Source organism: Eulemur rufifrons, chromosome 25 (assembly GCF_041146395.1).
Source record: "Eulemur rufifrons isolate Redbay chromosome 25, OSU_ERuf_1, whole genome shotgun sequence".
Taxonomy (NCBI): domain Eukaryota; kingdom Metazoa; phylum Chordata; class Mammalia; order Primates; family Lemuridae; genus Eulemur; species Eulemur rufifrons.
In genome coordinates, this window is record NC_091007.1 from 8,633,166 (window position 1) to 8,651,629 (window position 18,464).

Below are 18,464 nucleotides of genomic sequence, written 5' to 3' on the forward strand. Positions count from 1 at the left end.
CCTCTGCTCCAGGCTGAAGACAGAACTGGGGCTACTGCCCCGGCTTCAGCCAGCAACTCCCCACCTGGCGGCATCTCCACGGGTGCACTGCGGGGCTCCTTTGGGTACGAGAGAGGGAAGCAGTGGCCGGCACGGGGCAGCTCCTCCCGTTTTTCATAAACAAAAATTCGATGTCCTCTTCCCCAGGCTGGCACAGTCACTTCTGGCAAAGGAAGCGAAGGTCCCCTGGTGGAGCCAGTGCACGACCCCTTTGCATGTCCTGACACAGCGCTCCCTCCCCTCTGCCTCCTCACACTCTGCAAAGTTTGCCTTTTCCTGAAACATTCCAGACCAAACACTGTTCAGTTTGTTTAAAAAAAAAAAAATGTATATACCTGTATGTAATCCACCACTCTTTTGTGGGGGGTACCTGGTCCTACGTTGGGGCTGCAGATCTTGCCTGACTTTTGCAAAAGGTGGGCCAATCCCTTCGATTTTCAGAATTGAAAATGTGGAGCTAGAAAAGCTGAATTGGGGAAACAGGTTCCTAAAAGGGGGGTGCTTATTTCCTGAAGACTCCAAGGAAATTGGTGTGCAGATGAGTTCGCTTGACAACCTCAGCTGGGGGGAGCGGGCAGGTTGGACAAAGAGGACAATGCGGACCCATGCCCCACTCTCCCGGCACCTTGGTGGTCCCAGTGCATGGCGGTCTGCAGCCCGGGTGTGTGCAGGAGCCCCGCCCCGCCGTGAAGTCTGCCCTGCATGCTGGCCGAGGCCCAGCCACCTCCCGATGATGCAGCAGATGATGCAGCAGGAAGGAGTCAGCCCTTCCCGACTCCCCTGCCACCTCCAGCGGGAGCAGCTCAGCTCGTGGCTCTGGGGGGCTCTGCTTTTGCAAATGCAAAAAGGCTGTGCATTTGGAAGCCAAACGCTCGGCATGCGGCTGCCAAGTCTGGTTTTGTGGACAAAGCAAACCGTGGAATGGCTTCTCGGTGTCTGTATCCTTCTACGCCAAAGGGACAAGCCATTGCACTCAACCCTTTGTACTAACGCCGCTTCTGCACTCGCCGTTCCGTTTCTAACCTCGTCTCCGGAGAACTTCTCATACGATGATTATGTCTTCTGATGATTTGCCATATTATTTTACTTACAGGTGATTTTATTTTCTTATGGACAGGAAAAAAGAAATAGAGAGGAGTGTTTGAGGCTTCAGTCTTAGAGAGATAAGACCTCAGCAGGGACTCACGAGCCCCAAACACTAGTTAAATTGCTTCTCTAAGGAAAATCTCAGCCTGGACTGAGATTCCCCGGTCCCCTGGAAGCCCCGTAATTCGGGGTGCAAGGGCCCTGGGGCGTGGTTGGCAGCCAGGCTGCAAGTGAGCTAAGAGGGAACAAGAACATCAGCTCGGATGCTTGTCCCACAGCCCTGACGCCTGCCACTGTCCTTCCCCGGACACTTGGCCCTGTCAGTGGCATGAGACACTGTCCAGCTGGCCACAGACATGCTGTGACTTTGTAGCAGCCTCTTTGTTTTGAAAGATGGGGCGGCATGTTTCAGAGAACATTTGTCTTAGTCCCACATGAAGGTGAGAAGACATCCAAGGTACACTCTGTCCACAGTAAACATTGGAACAATTTCTAAATTGGCTTTAGTCGCTACACATAATGTAACAGCCCTTCTTTCTACTCCCCCAACAGCGAGCATGTTTTCCAAAAATTACAATGTCAAAACCAGGAATGTCCCCGTGTCTACTATTACCAGGCTTGCAATTGGTTCAATTTTTCCATAAAAACATGTTTGTCCAAAAGAAGGGAAACTGTGCATTTATTTCCATGCATGTAATAAACTCTGCAAGAAGTTTAACCCACAGTAGGTTTGCGGCACTGCTAAATTGTTCATGGGTCTATGTAGCAAATGATTCTCTGCCTTGACAATCATGTATACATATCAAGATTTCTATCATGATAACGAGATTGATGACTTCTTGTTTTCCTCCAATAAAGACAATTAATCACCTTCAAGTGTATGTGGCCCGTTTCTTCCAGAATGAACAGGAACGTGGAGTTTCCATCTCTCTCTCTTTCCTCCCCTCTCTGATGTTTGGATTTGAAGGAAGGAGATTGAATTGAGACCCTGGAAGCTCCCGGGGTCTTCCTGGCTAGTTCATACCTCCTGTCCAGCAAGCAGGAAGTGGCGGGGATGGGGGATGGTGGCACATCTTGGCTTTGGGGGTTGGGGTGGGCACCCAGGTTCTGTGCTGCAGAAAATGGCTGGAGGGGAGCCCAGGAACTCACACCACACTCACTCGATATTCCCGAATCGTTCGGAGGAAAAGCCGAGGCTGATTCCCAGGAAGCACCCCTGAGTGGGGGGTGACTTGGCGGCCCCAGGCTGGAGCAATACACACCCACGATCTCCCATTTCCTCCCGCAGTGTCCAGAGGAAGATTCTTTTCCAAACAGAAGGCTGGCTGCTGTCTTTTGTGGAGAGAGGGAGGTGGGGGAAGGAACTGTTGTCCATAGATCATCAGATATATTGTGAGGCTCGGGTCTGATGACCAGACAATTCCTCCAATCCAAACAGTGATTGTACAGGGAGGGAAAAAATGCACTGGATGTGTGTTACAGAAATGTAAAGGTAAGACTGTCCCACGAAGCCAGCATCCAATGAAATGACAACAGCATGGGCCTTAGTGAAAATAAGGCTATGAGCCCAAAAGAAATGTCGACCCTGTCTGATGTCTTGCTTCTCTTAGCCCAGGCCCTAGCGAGGTGCATCCATAAAAAGGGATCATTCAGTGGGCAAGTAGGTGACATGGCTAATGCAAATGTTATGGAAAAAAACAATTTTGGTAGCCTAACCACTATGAAAGGGCTCGCCAGCCAACTGAAAAATCTAGCCCAATGAAATGCACAAAAATATGAAACTGACCCTACTAGAAAGCTGGTATTTACACTCAGCATACAGAGAGCTTGGTAGCAAAAATGGGGTCCAAATCGTACGCACTGGGACTTTGCGCTGCTCCCAGCAAAGCCCTCATTGCTTCATCTCGAGTCATTCAGGTCTTCATCTGTTGGAGCTGTGGGCACCATTGGAAGAGCCGGGGTCACGAGGCCATCGTCCAGCTTGAAGATTCTTTCCAGGTTGAAGAAGCAGCGAGTGTCTACCCTCCAGAAGCAGGGATGTGCGATGTGGCTTTTCCCAGATGGGCGACTCCACGCGTCTGTTGCCATGGACCCCGCACAGACGCCCAGGTCAGTGTGCACGGGAAAGTTCTGTTAAGACACTTTCTGGGATCATCCAACTGCAGACATAATCCAGAAACTCCCTGTGTCCCTCGAGGTGCCCCTCCCCCACACCAAAGACCAAGGGAGGGTCTTCGAGCCCAAGGGGTGTCGGGAGAGCCGACAGTAGTTCGGGATATGCCACTAACGAGCTATGGGATCTTAGGTGGCTCCTCCTGATCTCTATCTCTCTGTGTCCCGTTTATCCAATGACGGATTTGACAAGACCCCTCAGGTAACTTCTTGCTCTTTAAAGCTCTCTGACTCCCAAGACACAGCCCACGTCCCATGTCCCCATTGCTCTGAGTTCCATCACCCCTCTTGGGTTTTGCCCTTTGCCTGGAAAAGGGTGTTGCCACTCCCGGCGTACCTTGTTTGTTTCCCAAGAAACATGGAGAAAAGGCTCAGCTGAACCTGTGAATTCCAGGTTTTTTCAGACTTGGATCCTAGCCCAGAGCAGGGAAGAGCATGTGGTAAAATTGCTCGAGGAGCCCTGAAATGCACACTCCCTGCTGCTCCTTCCCAAGTCTGGTGTGAAATGAACAAGCTCCGTGTGAACATTAACAGGGATGACTTAGGCTTCGAGAATGTAGGTAGCAGGACACTGGCTGTAAATAATAGCAAGGAAAGGACTTCTCTGATCCATTAGTTGACAAAAGACAGTAAGAGATCATTAATCTTTGTTCAGTGATCTCTAAACAGTTTTAATGGTACATCCTTACCATGAAATATTTTTGAGCATGTGTGTGCTCCTAAATATGAATATTTATATTGTTGGAAATTATAGGCATGTAACACTATACCTACTTGTGAAACATCCACAGAGTTAGAAAATTAAAAGGACAAGATCACGATAAAAGAAACTCAATCTCAAACTCTTTTCAGCAGAACAAAATTTTTATCTTTGCTACATTGTGATCTGGTGGGTCTGGTTATTTTTTAAATCATGATTTAGAGTTTGTAATACAGCAATTCGAAAGCCTGATTTCAAGTCTAGTTTACCCAAATTCTTAGTTTTTAAATGCCGTAGAAGTGAGAATGCAAAACTATGGAGATCTAAATGGAAGAAGTCTGTTGTTAGGAGTGCTTGTAATTAGGAACGTGACCACATGCAAATTGGAAACTGACAAGATGGAAGGCTTCTTTCTCATCTCCTCCTCCTCCCCTTCCCGCCAAGGATACTTGTATCCCTCTAAATCATGTTTGTGAACTTGGACCTATGACCCAGGTACAAACAGTTCCCCTAAAGACACTGTTTCTCTGTATCACAATAGGTTAATGTCTATATTTGACTCTTAAAGTCTTAAATCTTTTGAAAACTCGCAACGGAATGGAAAATATATACCAATGTCTTTCTCTTGGTTCACCATTTGAAGAGAGCTTGGAGCTTCAGACCACTAGAGAAATGGTTCCCAAACTCTTGAAGAATGTCGCCCCTTTTCCGGGAACCCAGCATTCCAGTGAGTGGAATAGATTAAGAAAAGACACGGTGCAAAAAGCTCTTAAAATGAATTTGTATTCATATTTTATTAATCGGAGTGGCATCTATGCCTTTGTAATAATTGAGGAATAATAACACACACATGAGGTGTATTTCATCAATCCACAGGTAAGGCTTGGAGCGCTGAGGATTTAGGTGACCTTTGCAACTGGTCTATGACCCTAAACCATAGACAAAACCCCTGCAGACGCTGCCCTAGTGGAACAGAATGTACTTAGGAATAGAAATCTAGACTTCTTCGTGATTGTCTCGAAAACTCAAATCTATCACTCGGTGACAACCTTATACTAACCTTGGTAACGCAGGCATCATGAAACTGGAAGTCCTTTTCCAGTCTGGTCTGTGTGCTGACTGATGCTCATGAGCTCATGGGGACAAAAAGTAAAAAGGAGAGAGAGGAAGATACAATGCTTGCGCAGAAGGAGAACCAGCTGTAAGGATGTCCCCTAGTGCAGGGCTTCTCAAACCTGAACGTGCATGTGAAGCACCTGGGCATCTTGTTAAACTGCAGATGGTGCACTTGGTCTGGGAGTGGGGCCTTAGGTCTGGGGGTGGGGCCTTAGGTCTGGGGTGGGGCTTAAGGTCTGGGGTGGGGCCTTAGGTCTGGGGGTGGGGCTTAAGGTCTGGGGGTGGGGCTTAAGGTCTGGGGGTGGGGCCTTAGGTCTGGGGGTGGGGCTTGAGGCGCTGCACTAGTAGCAAGCTTCCCGGAGCTGCGGACGCTGCTAGTGCAAGACCACATACCCTGAGTGACAAGGCTCTAGCCCAGGTGTGCCACCAGGGAGTCCAGTCTTGCAGGAGCCTATCTCAGTTTGCTGACAGCAGCCAACAGGTGTGGAACCCAACCGGAGGCTGGCTTGGGTGAGCTACGTACAAAGCGCAGGAGCTACAGGTAGTGAGCTCACCAGGAGGCTGGCCGTCCCACCGACCAACAACGCCTCAGTACTACTTCCAGCCAAATGGCACCCCAAGGAGTGGCACCTTTGAGTTAAACTTCTGTCCATCCCACCCACTCCTAGGGGTGAATACAGTGATCCAGGTGAGGGGAGCAGTGCTCCTGGGTACCGTGGCGCCCCCTGCTGGCAGGAGGAAGCTCCACAGGGAGACCGGACCCTCTTCAGGGAGGAGGCGGCAGGTGAAGTCGGCGAGGAAGCCCCTCTGCTCGGCATACAGCCCGTCCACTGCAGCTCTCCTTGCAGGCCCTCTGTGGCCTGGGCCACCAATGTCACAGCTCCAGCAGGAACCAGCAGCTCAGGAGCGTGGGCAGGACTACTTCCAGCATCACCCTGCACCCGGCAGGTAAGACCCTGCGGCCATGCAGCCCTTTCTTTCTCTGGGGACCAACGTGTCTTCTCCCATCATTTTCCTTTCTTGGGGACTCTACCCTCCCCCTGTGATTCCAAGGTGATCCCCTGGCACCCAGCACAACTTGAAAGTAGATGAAAATAGCTGGCAACCTCTATGGTTTTCAAAAAAAAAAAAAAAAAGCCCACTTTCCAATAGGGAGAGTGGGGATCCCCTCCCCTGCAGACATTGAACTTGGTTAAAGCACAGCAAGGTGCACCTGCACCCCACTGACTAGCCATGTGAGTCGAGGGAAGTTAGCCTGTCTGGCCTCTATTTTCCTCATCGGTAAAATGGGGCTTCGTTTTATATTTGTAAAATTCTTGCTCCAGGCCAGTGGTGAAGATTCAGTAAGACGACACAGGAAAAACACTTAACCCAGACCCTGGTGCAGAGTGAGTACAAGCCCAGGACCTCACATTGCTGGGGCTCCCTCCACATGGGTCGAAGCCATCAGGCACGGTTCTGTCGTCATGACACTTGTCTGCCAGTCATTGAAGAGTCCGAGTGCAGCTCTTCAATGATGCTGAACATCTTTTCAATAACATGGGATTTAGACCGTGCCAACCTTATTCCAGCCTTCACTGTCTCCTACAGGACTCCTTTAAGGAAAGAACTACTTGGCAGTATCAAACAACCAGCTGCCCTAAATTAAGATTTTTAAACATTTAATTTAGTTCTGGTTTGAAAAGGACCAAATGTCTCCCAAGAGTTCTCTGATTGCAATGCCCGGAGGTTGGCTATTCATGAGAGGTTGATTTTTGATTAAATAGTTGAAATCTAGGCTCTATTCAGATGGTACAACAGGGATCCCTGCTCCTTGTCTCTAAGGTGACGTGTCTCCTTGGGACATGAAGCCCAGTTCTACTGAGGGAACCACATCTCCTGAGAGAGGAAATGAGTTTCAACTTCTGCTGTATCGGCATGGCTTTTAAGGGTAATTAAATCAATATAAGACATTGCTTTTGTGGTTCTAGGGAAAAGTCCTCTGATTTAGGAACTTCTGTCCACTCAGGTTCGTTGGGATTGTCACGCAGAAATGCTAACAGCTGGAGACCAATGAAGAGGGGTGAGGGAAAAGGATGGGATTGGAGTCAGCAAATGTGGCACGAGTGATCTGCAGACCCTCGCTGGGAGGGTCCCCGTGTAAAATAGATCCCAGTCACTATGGAGCGAGCACCTACTAAAGGTCGGGTGCATGGGAGGTTCTTTCCATTCATGACTAGGTAACTGGGCAGCTACCATCATTTCTCTTTCACAGATTCCATTCTAGGGCTGTCTGACCCCAAAGCCTTGCCCTTTGGGGGCAATGCTGGAAGCCAGGGTATGTGTAGAAGGTTGTTACACTAGTACAGGTGCTGAATTTGGACCATGGCCATGACCTTGGAGGAGGAGCAGAGCGTGTGGACCCTGAATACGTGTTGGTGATCGAGTCAGCAGGGCTTGCCGATGTAGTGAGAGAAGGGGGTGGAAGAATCAAGACTGACTCTGAGAGTTCTTGGTTTGTGCAGCTGGGTAGATGTTGGTGCCTTTGCAGAGGGAAGGGAGTCTCGGGCAGGAAGCCGAGAGCTCTGTGTTCGTCTTGCTAAATTTGACATGCCTGTTACACAAACGTGTGCACATGTCATGTATGCAAATGGATGTAAGAGTCTGAAGCTCAGGGGCAAGACCAAGGCTGAAGATGAAAGGGAATGTCCACAGCAGTGTAAAGTGTCCTGCTGTCACCTCTCTTTGCATAGCAAAGCCACCACTGTGCTCATCTCCCTCCAAGCTATTGTATATAGTCCATTCTCCCTAGATGCCTACAGGGGTGGGGGTGAGGGGTGGGAGCCCAAGTGTGGGGGCAGGAAAGGGAGGCCAGCACAGGGGTGGCTCTCAGTAGGCATGACAGCCAGTCACCATGCTCCAATGATGAGTTCCTTTTCCTGAGGGGTCATGTGTATTCACAGCTCCTTCTAACTCCTTCTCATTGTTCAGGTTTCATTTTAAAGGCCACCTTCTCGGAGAGACCTTCTCTGGCCATCCTATCCAAAATGGGTCTCCTCCCTCGGTTTCCCCATCCACGGCAGCACTTCCTTGACCAGCACGCTGTTGGTTTCATTCAAAGCACACATTTATTATGATTAGTTCAAGTTCATCATTTTCCTCTTCCATTAGAGTCTGACTCCCTGTTGAAGGAATGATGCCTGTTGTGTTCCCCATTGTCAGCGAGAGCAAACACAGTGCTTGGCACACAGTAGGTGCTCACTGAAAATATCTTTCAAAGCACTTAATGATCTTTCTCTGAGCTATCAGGGTCCAGAGTGGATTAATTGATGCTCTAAGCATGGGCTGGTGGCAACCTTATTCCAGAGCCACCAAGCCCTCATCTCAAGACAGGAAATGGGTTTTTAAAGACAGCACAGGGAACAATTATCACGGTGTGTGGAAGCCAAGAGCATGGCAAATTTCCAAGCCCCGCCAGGCACTGGGCGCCATTTGCATTAATCACCGAGCACCATGGCATATGCAACCCTGTTAGCAGGATCATGGGCCAGAGATGGATGGATCTGCTCCAACCTCCTGTTAAGCTCCTGAAACGAAATGTTTTTGTAAGCATTTTGAGTCATTCTCATGAGATGTCACGGCCAGCAAGCTGAAAATCCATGTGGCTATCTGCCAATTGCCTGGTTTTAAATCTCGTCCCTTCCATGGAAAATGGAATTGAGAAGGAATTTTAGATTTCTAATCAGGATCTGTCCACTGCAACGGAGAAGGTTATTTTTATGTTCCATCCCAGTACACTGGAGAGTTCCGGGAATACAGCATGTATGCAACTTCTGCAAGAGACGCTGAAATGAGAAGCTGAGTGCTAGCTCTCCACCGAAAGCGGAAGCCGAAAATATCAGTCAGGTCTCTCGTTCTCAGCAAAGTTGATCCCCCCAATCTATTGAAAGATAGCAGGAAAGGATAGGATGGGTCCAGTTAAGAAAGTTAGCAATGAAGTGGCAGAAAAATTCCAAGGGGGACTTGAGATGCTGAAGGCTTTTGTTATCTTAAAATATGGGCCTCCTTCAACTCTGAAGAGTATTAATTTATGCATGTGCGTGAGCCAGTAGGGAGGCACAAAGGCAAAGGGAAAATCTGGACAATTTCCGTCACTGCAGAAGAGGTCAGAGTTCACGCACCCAGAGAAGTCATGATGTATGTACGCAGGGAGATGCTAGAATTTGTTTCTCTTTGAAATATTGTTTATGACTCTTCTTAGTGAGATGAAAAATCTGTTTCTCCCTCAGTAAACAGTTAGCGTGATAGAGTGCTGGCGACATCTGTATGTGTCAACCACAGTATTCCGGAAGGAGCAGCAGACAAGGGAGGGGTTAAATGTTTGTAGCCCAAGGACACAGGAAAGAGGAGTTGGTGGTTGCCCCAGCGCCAAACCTCACTGATACAAGATTCTCTGAAAGCCAGAAAAGGATGTGCACAACCCGTGGGCTGGTCAGTACTTGGTGTCTGACACCAAAACGGTCAAAATGAGTTGTGGGTAGAGCCTTGTGCTCAGAGATTTAGAACAGTTCTTCGTGAAATGCTGTGTAAAGTACTTTTTGGGTGCTCTGATTTGTGGGTTATAGTGTTTCTATTTACCATCACCACCCCCAAAATAAAGGACAACAATGTAATCTTTGCGAGTCTCACTGCGAAAGTTAAATGGAAAAGGGACCCATGGCATGGGTTGAAAACATGGAACCCAAAGCGACATAGGATTTTTAAAGCAGAAATAGGTCCTGTGTAGTGTAAGTCAGGACCGTGGGAGAATCCCGCCATTGCTTTATGCTCTTCCTGAGCTGAAAACCAGTCATAGCTTCCTTATGTCCCCTGCCCCACCTATGACCCTGTGCCATGGGTGGGGGGCCATCAGTCATGGCGTGGAGGTGAGGAAGGGGTATGGGAGCCCCTTGCTTGCTGGGGCGAAGGGTGGATGGGATGGAAATTCTGTAGTGAAGTCAGGACAAATGTTCTGCTACTCACCACCACCAATGCTCATAGGTCAAAACAAGAAAAAATTATGGAAATTCGAAAAACCTATTTCGCGCACATCGATGTGTTGCTTTCCTCTCTGAAACCCCCTGTGCTGTGTATAAATAGATCTTGGCAGGTAGGCAGACTGGGCGGATCCGTGCTTCTGGGACACTGATGGGGACACCTGGCTGAGAGCTGTGAAAAGGCCAGGCCGGCCCCTCCCTCCAGCTGATGCTTAGAAAACTTTGCACTTGGCCTTGGATTGTGTCACCCAAAGACGTGCGACCAAACCAAACACTTGGGTCAGAGTTATCAATTCCAACTAAAGAAACGGCCCTGGGAAATCCAAAGCAAAATGAAACTTACGAAGAAAACTGATTTTAAATACAGGGTGCAAATGACCATGTGGGATTTAGATAAAGCTGCTCCTTGGAAGAGATCCGTGCAGTTGAGCAAGTGTTAAAAAATATATATATATCAATCTTTTCAACTTACTTTCAGGGGCCATGTTGAAAAGCGACATAGACACAAAGATGAATAGGTAGGTAGGTAGGTCTTTATTTCTATGATTATTACATTGTCATATATAATGAAATAATTACACAACTCACCGTAGGTTGGGGACCCCTGAGCTGAATCATCTCCACGGCATCCTAGAGAAAGCATTTCCGAGTACCAAGAATAAAACTTCTGCTTGGAAGTATTTTTCCATCATTGGACATTTCCCCGTGGAGCCTGGACAGCCGGCAGAGAGAGGGGTGCTGTCGTCTGCATGTTTGCGTCCCCCCCAGACTCCTATGATGAAGCCTTGAATCCCACTGTGACGGTATCGGAGGTGGGGTCTTTTGGAGGTGATCGGGTCATGAGGGTGGAGCCCTCCCACTGGGACCCGTGTCCTTAGAAGAAGAGACATGAGAAAGCTTGCTGCTTCCCCTCCCCCTGCTCCGTGTCACGTGAGGACACGACGAGAAGGTGCCATCTGCCAACCAGATCTTGGACTTACGGCCTCCAGATCTGTGCAAAATAAATGTTTGTCGTTGAAGCTCCCCGGCCTCTGGTGTTCTGTTATGGTGGTCTGCGCTGACCAAAACAGAGGGTTATTTAAAGGAGTTGGCCTACAGAATCTTTGGAGTTCCTTTTATTCCTGGATTGCTCTGTGCTTTTAATTGAGGTTTATAGACTGTGTGTTGGAGGTTGGACTGCACCAAGGAGACGATGTGTGACTTACCAGTGCTTCGGTGGTTCTCAGCTACCTCTAGGGTTGCCACTTGTCCCCCATAGAAATACCAAGCTGCTAGTGGTGGTGGCGTGGACATAGCGGGGACAGTGATCAAAATGTGTCTGTAGGGATGTTCCCTTCTCACCACAGGACGTGCTTTTATACTATCACGTTGAATTCTGAAAGCCCTGTTGTGGCCAACTCTAAGCTGCTCCCAGTGGTCCCCAACTCCTAGTATTCATGTCTTCATGTGTTGTCCTCCCTTTGGGTACATATGGGACCTGTGACTTGCTTCTAACCAACACGTTATGGCCAAGGTGATGGGATGTCACTTCCCTCGTTAGGTTACCTAAGATTGTGACTTACACCTTGTAGACTTTCTCTGTTGCCCTCTCAGTGGGCAAGCTCTGATGGGGCAGGTGGCCATGCTGGGACGGCCCACCTGGCGAGGACCTGAGGGCAGCCAACAGCCAGCAAGGCACTGAGAACTCCCGTTCAACAGCCTGCAAGAAGCTAAATCCTGCCAGCAATCGCGCTAGCTTGGAAATGGCTCCTTCCCCGTCAAGCCTTCAGATAAGACCCCAGCCGCCCTGGCCAATACCTTGATTGCAGCCTTGAGACCGAGACCAGATGCAGAGAACCCAGCTTAGCTGGGCCTAGCCTCCCAAACCCTAGAAACCGTGAGATGATGACTGTGTATTGTTTTAAAACCACTGAGTTGGTAGTAATGTGTTCCATAGCAGTAGATGGTATATCCATCTAAAGAATTTGCATTTAGATCAGTGTGCCAATATTCAGAGCTACTCCAAATGCCTTAACTTAGATCTTCTTACCATGGGGACTCGCCAAAATGATTTCTCCTAGATAAAGTGTTTATTCCAAAAGGAAATAACCTGTTTTACCCTCAGAGTGGTGATTTTTCAACTCTGGCTATATATTATCATCATGTAGAAGGTGTTTTGTTCTGCATAGATTTGCTTTGTTTTGTTTTGTTTTGTTTTGTTTTGTTTTTTAATGCCTATGTTGGAGCCCTATGCAGATGGAGAGGGGTGGTGGCAGGTACCCTTTTATTTTATCTACAGCTCCCAGTAGTTCCCGATGGGCAGAGCCAGGGTTGAGAACCAGCGGTTTAGAGTCACATTATGTAACAGTCTGGCTCTCTTATGGCGGCACTTTTGTCCATGTTTCCAGCACTGAAAGGTTCAGAAATATTGAAGTCCACTCCCAGAGTATCCAGCTACACAAGAAAGACATGTTTTTAATAAAAGAAAAGGACATTTCTCTGTCTGGTTTAAATATTCTCCCTTTATTGGACAGGAAGACACGAAATGCCAGGCCATCCAGTTCATGCCCAACCGTCTGGCAACCGGAGAGTCATCTCACAGGAATACAGTGGTGCCGCCAACTCATAATCCCTTAATGGGAAGCAGGATTAATTGGGGGGGCGAAAAAAACCCAGGTAATCAAAAAAGTTTCATTTTAGTTCTCTTTTTCGGCTCTTCCCTGAGCCCTTAGCAAAAGCCGAAGAAAGCCGCAGACAAGCTAATGAGAGTTTTACCCCTTTGCTATGGGAAGCTTCCAGGGACAAAGCCAACAAGCTCTGCAGACCCCCCGGTGGTGGCAGCAGGGCGAAGGGAGGACAGAGGCGAGGGGCTTTCTAACCCCCTCCCTAGAGAAATACTGTCTGGGCAACCAAGAAGTGACTTTGCCACCCAGCCATCTTCTTGTGTGTTGGTGGTACGAGGTGGCCATATTGGAGGATGCATGATCCTATAGTTAGAGAGAGCTGGAAGCTAGAAAGAGGCGGAATCTTTATAGACAGAACACATAGCTCTGAATCATGGCAGTTCAGCTGCTGGGGAACTCAGCCATGGGAGACACTGCTCTGGAGTAGGATGTTTCTTGAGGCCGGCAGCTGCTAAGACCCCAGAGCCTGAGAAGTGGTCCCCCTGGCCCCTGCTGTTGGCCAGGGCTGAGGCAGGATGCTAGGCCAGCATGCAGAGGAAGAGGAGGACACCTGTGTGGCGAAGAAAGCCCATGTGAGCATCTTCCAGATGCCAAGAATGTCCATTCTAACTACCTACTCAGAAGCTGGGGAAAATAGTCACAAAATGGGTTTATAGGTCTATGAGGTTTAATTTGAGGTGGGTTCGTGCCAGAACAGAACTCTCTGGCCGCCATGTGCATGCCCTCTGACCGTGTCCCAGGGCTAGCTCAGCGCCAGTTGCAGTAACCTCACAAACCAAAGGGCTTAGGATTTCCCTTATGCTGGTGCCCATTTACACTGGTGAGCACCGGCAGCTCCCTTTGTAGAAGTCTAGGAAGATTTACAACATCCTCTAAGGGTCTCTCTTCAAGGGTTCCCTCCCTTTAATCAAGGGGCTCTATGAGCTGTCTTGGGTCTTAGAATTTGTTGAAGGGTTATGACTCTCCCATAAATGGAAACTCAGGCTTCTGTTTTTGCCAGATCTAGATTTCTTTCTTTCCTTCTCTTTTGTTCTTCCTTTCTTTTCTTTTCTGTTTTATTTTTTGAGGCAGAGTCTTGCTCTGTTGCCTGGGCTATAGTGCAATGGCATTATCATAGCTCACTGCAACCTTAAACTCCTGGGCTCAAGTCATCCTCCTGCCTCAGCCTCTCGAGTAGCTGGGACTACAGGCATGCGCCACCATGCCCGGCTAATTTTTTTTATTTTTCTTAGAGACAGGGTCTTGCTATGTTGCTCAGGCTGGTCTCAAACTCCTGGCCTCAGTTGATCCTCCCATCTCAGCCTCCCAAAGTGCTAGGAATTACAGATGTGAGCCACTGCACCTGTCCTCCCTCCCCTCTCTGTCCCTCTCTTTCTCCTTTCTTCTTTCGCTCCCATTTCTCTCTGCCACTCTTTTCCACCTCTTTTTCTTTCTTTCTTACTCCTTCCTTCCTTCCTTCCTTTCTGTCTGTCTTTATCAGTCTGGTCTTTACTGTGATGTCCATCTATTTTTCAATCCTGGGGACCTCATGATCAGTCATTTAGATGACTTCTTTTGCCCTGCTTTCTATTACAGTTAACACACCCCCTTTGTCTGGAAGTTAAGCCCTACTACATGACATTTGTACCCTGGGGCCCCATTGTTCACAATGAGACCCATAAAATGGGACCCATATTAATGGCAGCATCTCCCACATTCATCTGTGACTTTCAGAGGATGACCACCTCTGTGCTTTTCACGAATGCCGACACTTGATACTTTTAAAGTGCATGTGTTCCTGGTCTTCTCAGGGGCCACATTAGGGACTAGGTAACTAGACTACAGTTTGAACCTTACTATATTCCTGCAGTTTCTGGCATCTCATTTTAATTCAGCATAGGTTGCCAATGAGTCCATATTTCAAGTTCCTGAGCAAACGTTTAGACTCGCTTCCAGCTGCTCGAGTTCGCTAGCACATTGAATCCAGAAGCTCTATCAAATGCACCCATATAAATACATTCTGCACAATCTAAAATTAGGTTCCGCCCCCCCAATCTAAGAGAGACACTAAATGTCCATTCCCACCATATAATCCCTAGGCTTTAACAAATATAAATTAGCAAAATCTTGAAATTATTTTGGTGTGTAAGCAGTCTTCTGAGTGTGACTTGGTGATGTTTCCTAATGTGCAATTAATGACATGTCCAAAGGCGAAGATGGAATGGTAGCGTGCGCAGGGCCAGTTTCACGGGCCTGTAACCAGTACAGACACCACAGATTCATCCTGGGAAGGGTCCCACACTTTGTTTCATGCTCTGTTAAAAAGGGGTCATTTTGCACTGGGGTCCCACAAATCATGCAACTATACATGATGCCGAGATAGGGAACTGGCAGGCCTTACTCGGTGAAAAGTCATAAGCTCTGAACCAAGGTCTCTGATAAAACAGGAAACAGCAGAGAAACTGGTTGGTGACTTCAGGTCATCGTCACTGCTTATTGTACACTAGTTATAATACATTAGCATACTAAAAGAAACTCCCACCAGCTCCATGACAGTTTACAAATGCCATGGCAACTCCCAGACATTGCCCTATATGGTTTAAATGGTCCTGGTCCTGGTCCCAGAGACCCGCTATCCCCCTCCCAAGAAACTCTGGGACAATCCTGCCTTTGTTTAACATGCAGCCAAGAGATAACCATACGAACAGGCAACCAGAAGCACACAAATGCTGCTCTGTCTATGGGGCAGCCACTTTGGTTTTCTTTCTACCTCAGTAAACTTGCTTTCGCTTTACTCTGCCCGGCTTGCTCTTGAATTCTTTCTTGTGCGAAGCCAAGGACCCCAGTTTCGGGGTCCACTTTCCTGTATCAATGGTGAGGCATGAAGAGGAGAACTGGGCTCTTTGTGCAAAATAACTGTCTCAAGCAAGGCCAGGACCTAAAGTATGGTCCATAAGCAAGGGAGGACCACTTTTATCGGACAGAGAAGAAGCTGCTGCTTCTGCTAGCAGGGAAGCCAGATAGGGTTTATGAGTTCAGGGTAATTGGACTTAATGTATCCATTGAGAATTTTGAGGTTCCCTTCATTTCCAATTAGTGACTAAGATTATTGTGTGAGTTCTGGCAAGACTATGACTTCAACTGAAGTTTCTCTGTGTCTGATTTTTGGCTATGTCAGCTTTGTGATTAGATAAATGAAATTTCTAGTCTTTTGGTCATGGTTTAGATTAAGAATTTAAAACCTTGAGCCTGTTCTTTGCTTAAAAAAAAAAAAAAAAAAAAAACTCCAGTATAGTTAAAAGAAACCATTCAGCTTCTATATGTATAGTTTTTAAATTCCTCATGCTCTTTATTGGTTTATCAGAATAGCAATGCAATCTACCAAGGCCCTGCCTTCGGTAGAAATTTCTTTCCAGGAACCCCACGTGGCAACTTATGTAAATGTTTTTTATCATTGTGTGTTGCAGACTTTTAACATCCTGCCCTCTAACGCTAACCAGAACTTAAACTACTTCCAAAACCAAGTTAGAAACCCCATGCTAGATTCCAACTGCTTTGAAAATATGTTATTTGCAACCACTTCTGGTTTCAATTACTGAATCATTAGTGACAGAGCCCAAAATAACAATGACTTAAACAGGGAAGAGGTTTTTCTCGCACAGATCATGGAGTCTGGAGGGAAGTGTTTTGAGGCTGGTAAGGCAGCTGCACATTGTCCCCACGGACCTAGCTCCTTCCTTTATCTTTCTTCTCTATCATACATAGTATATAGTTCCTGCCGCCAAGGTTGCTTCATGTCACAATATGCCTGCTAGTGCTCCAGCCATCACATGTAAGGTCCAGCAATAAAGAAAAAGGAAAAGAGAAAATGGCACAAGGCATATCTGTCAGCAGAGTAAATATGCTCTAAAGAGCCATCCTGTGACTATGGCCTAAGTCTTCCTGGCCACCCAGCGAAAGGCTCAAAAATATAGGCTGGGAAATGTAATTCTGTAACTGGCCCGATTGCCACCCACAACAACATAGGGCTTCTGTTAGTAAAAAGCAGCAGAAAATAGATTCTGGAAAGCAACTTAAAAAGTGAAAGCATTTTCTACATTTGCACTGTCCAGCATGGGTGCCGTGAGCCTTACGTGATTGTGTAAATTTAAAGTAATTAAAATAAAACTTTGGTTCTTCAGTCGCACGAGTCACATTTTAAGAGCCAGTAGCTCCCACAACGGGCAGCGAATTTCCCTCATTGCAGAAAGTTCTATTGGCAACTGCTGGTCTAGATTTGCCATAGCTACACGCACGGCCATTTTGTGATTGGTGTTTTTATCATTTTTACAATCGGTAAATTTACAGATTGGATGAAGAAACCTGGTGAAGCATATGAACAGTGGCCAGAGAGATGGGAGGGAGGAGGAAGGATGGGAAAAGGGAAAGAAGAGAGTTTTAATGGTAACTGATGAAGAGTGTCAAATGCTTCAGATTTGCAGATTGATAAGATCAGGAGAAAGTGGATTTGGCAGTCTGAGCCCTTGAGAGCAGTGTGGACCGACACCCAGTTCCGATGGGCGAGGAGGCACAGTAGTATTACTGAGTAACAAGCTCACAGCCCGCTGTGCATAGAAGCCAATACTTGGCACCAGGTTTTGAAAAAAAAGAAAAAGCTTTATTGCAAGGTCGACCAGCAAGGAGACAGGAGGAAGGCTCAAATCTGTCTCCCTTATTTGGGGTCTGGGGCAAGTTTTAAGGGGTTGGAGAGCAAGGGAAAAAGTATTAGGGATGCTGGCTTGGCGGGGTCTGATCAGACCGCTCTGAATCAGTCCATATATGGCATGCGAAGTGGTGGGTACCAGATCTGCCTCATTGTGGGAACTTTCCCTTTGGCATAGGCTCCGGTGGTGAAGTTCTGGTTATGTGTTGACTTCTTGGTTCCATGGAGAGGGAATATCGGTTCCAAGTGCTATTTGAGGTCAAAGTTTCTCTCCTCTGCGCATGCCTGGGCTATCTGACTTGCAGTTTCAGCCCTACCGGATCTGAAAAATAACTTAAGAAACATTAGGCAACAGGGTAGAATCCGTTTGAGCTGGTCCTGTGGTTACAGGAGGAGGTGAGAAAATGGAAGTCAGCGCTTAGCCATGACGCCTGAAGAATTTCCGTGGTAGATTACGGAACAGGGCCAAGGCAGTAACCAGCGAGAATCAAGGGCAGTGGATGCCTGTTCTTGTGCTTGTGGTTTGTATGTTTGCTTCTGGCTTTTTTCCCTGGGATGAGTAGATCGGAGTGTGGCTGGAGGATAGGAACAGGGATCCCCAAAGTGGAAAAGGTTTATGATAAAATGGGAATATTGGGGGAGCCCAGTTTGGTGGAAAGCAATATGAACTCGTAACAGGGAAAGGCCAGCCAATTGACACTGGGTGTAATCAGTAGGGAAGCGCTGTCCTTTGGCATGGGGGCAGGAGAGAAGGAAAGGCAGGACAAGACAGGGTGAGTAGGCAAGGGAGTTTACGTTTCTGATGGACCATATTTTCTCGGTAAATGTGGAGGAACAGCTAACTACTGAGTGTGAAAGACAAGGAGGTGGCTTGGGAATAGGGAATATGAAAAAGAGCTGGAAAAGTTGTACAGTAAATAGAAAAGAGGTCAGAGTTCCAGATAAAGATTGACAAGCAAATTATATGGAATCCCACCAAATCCTCTCTTATT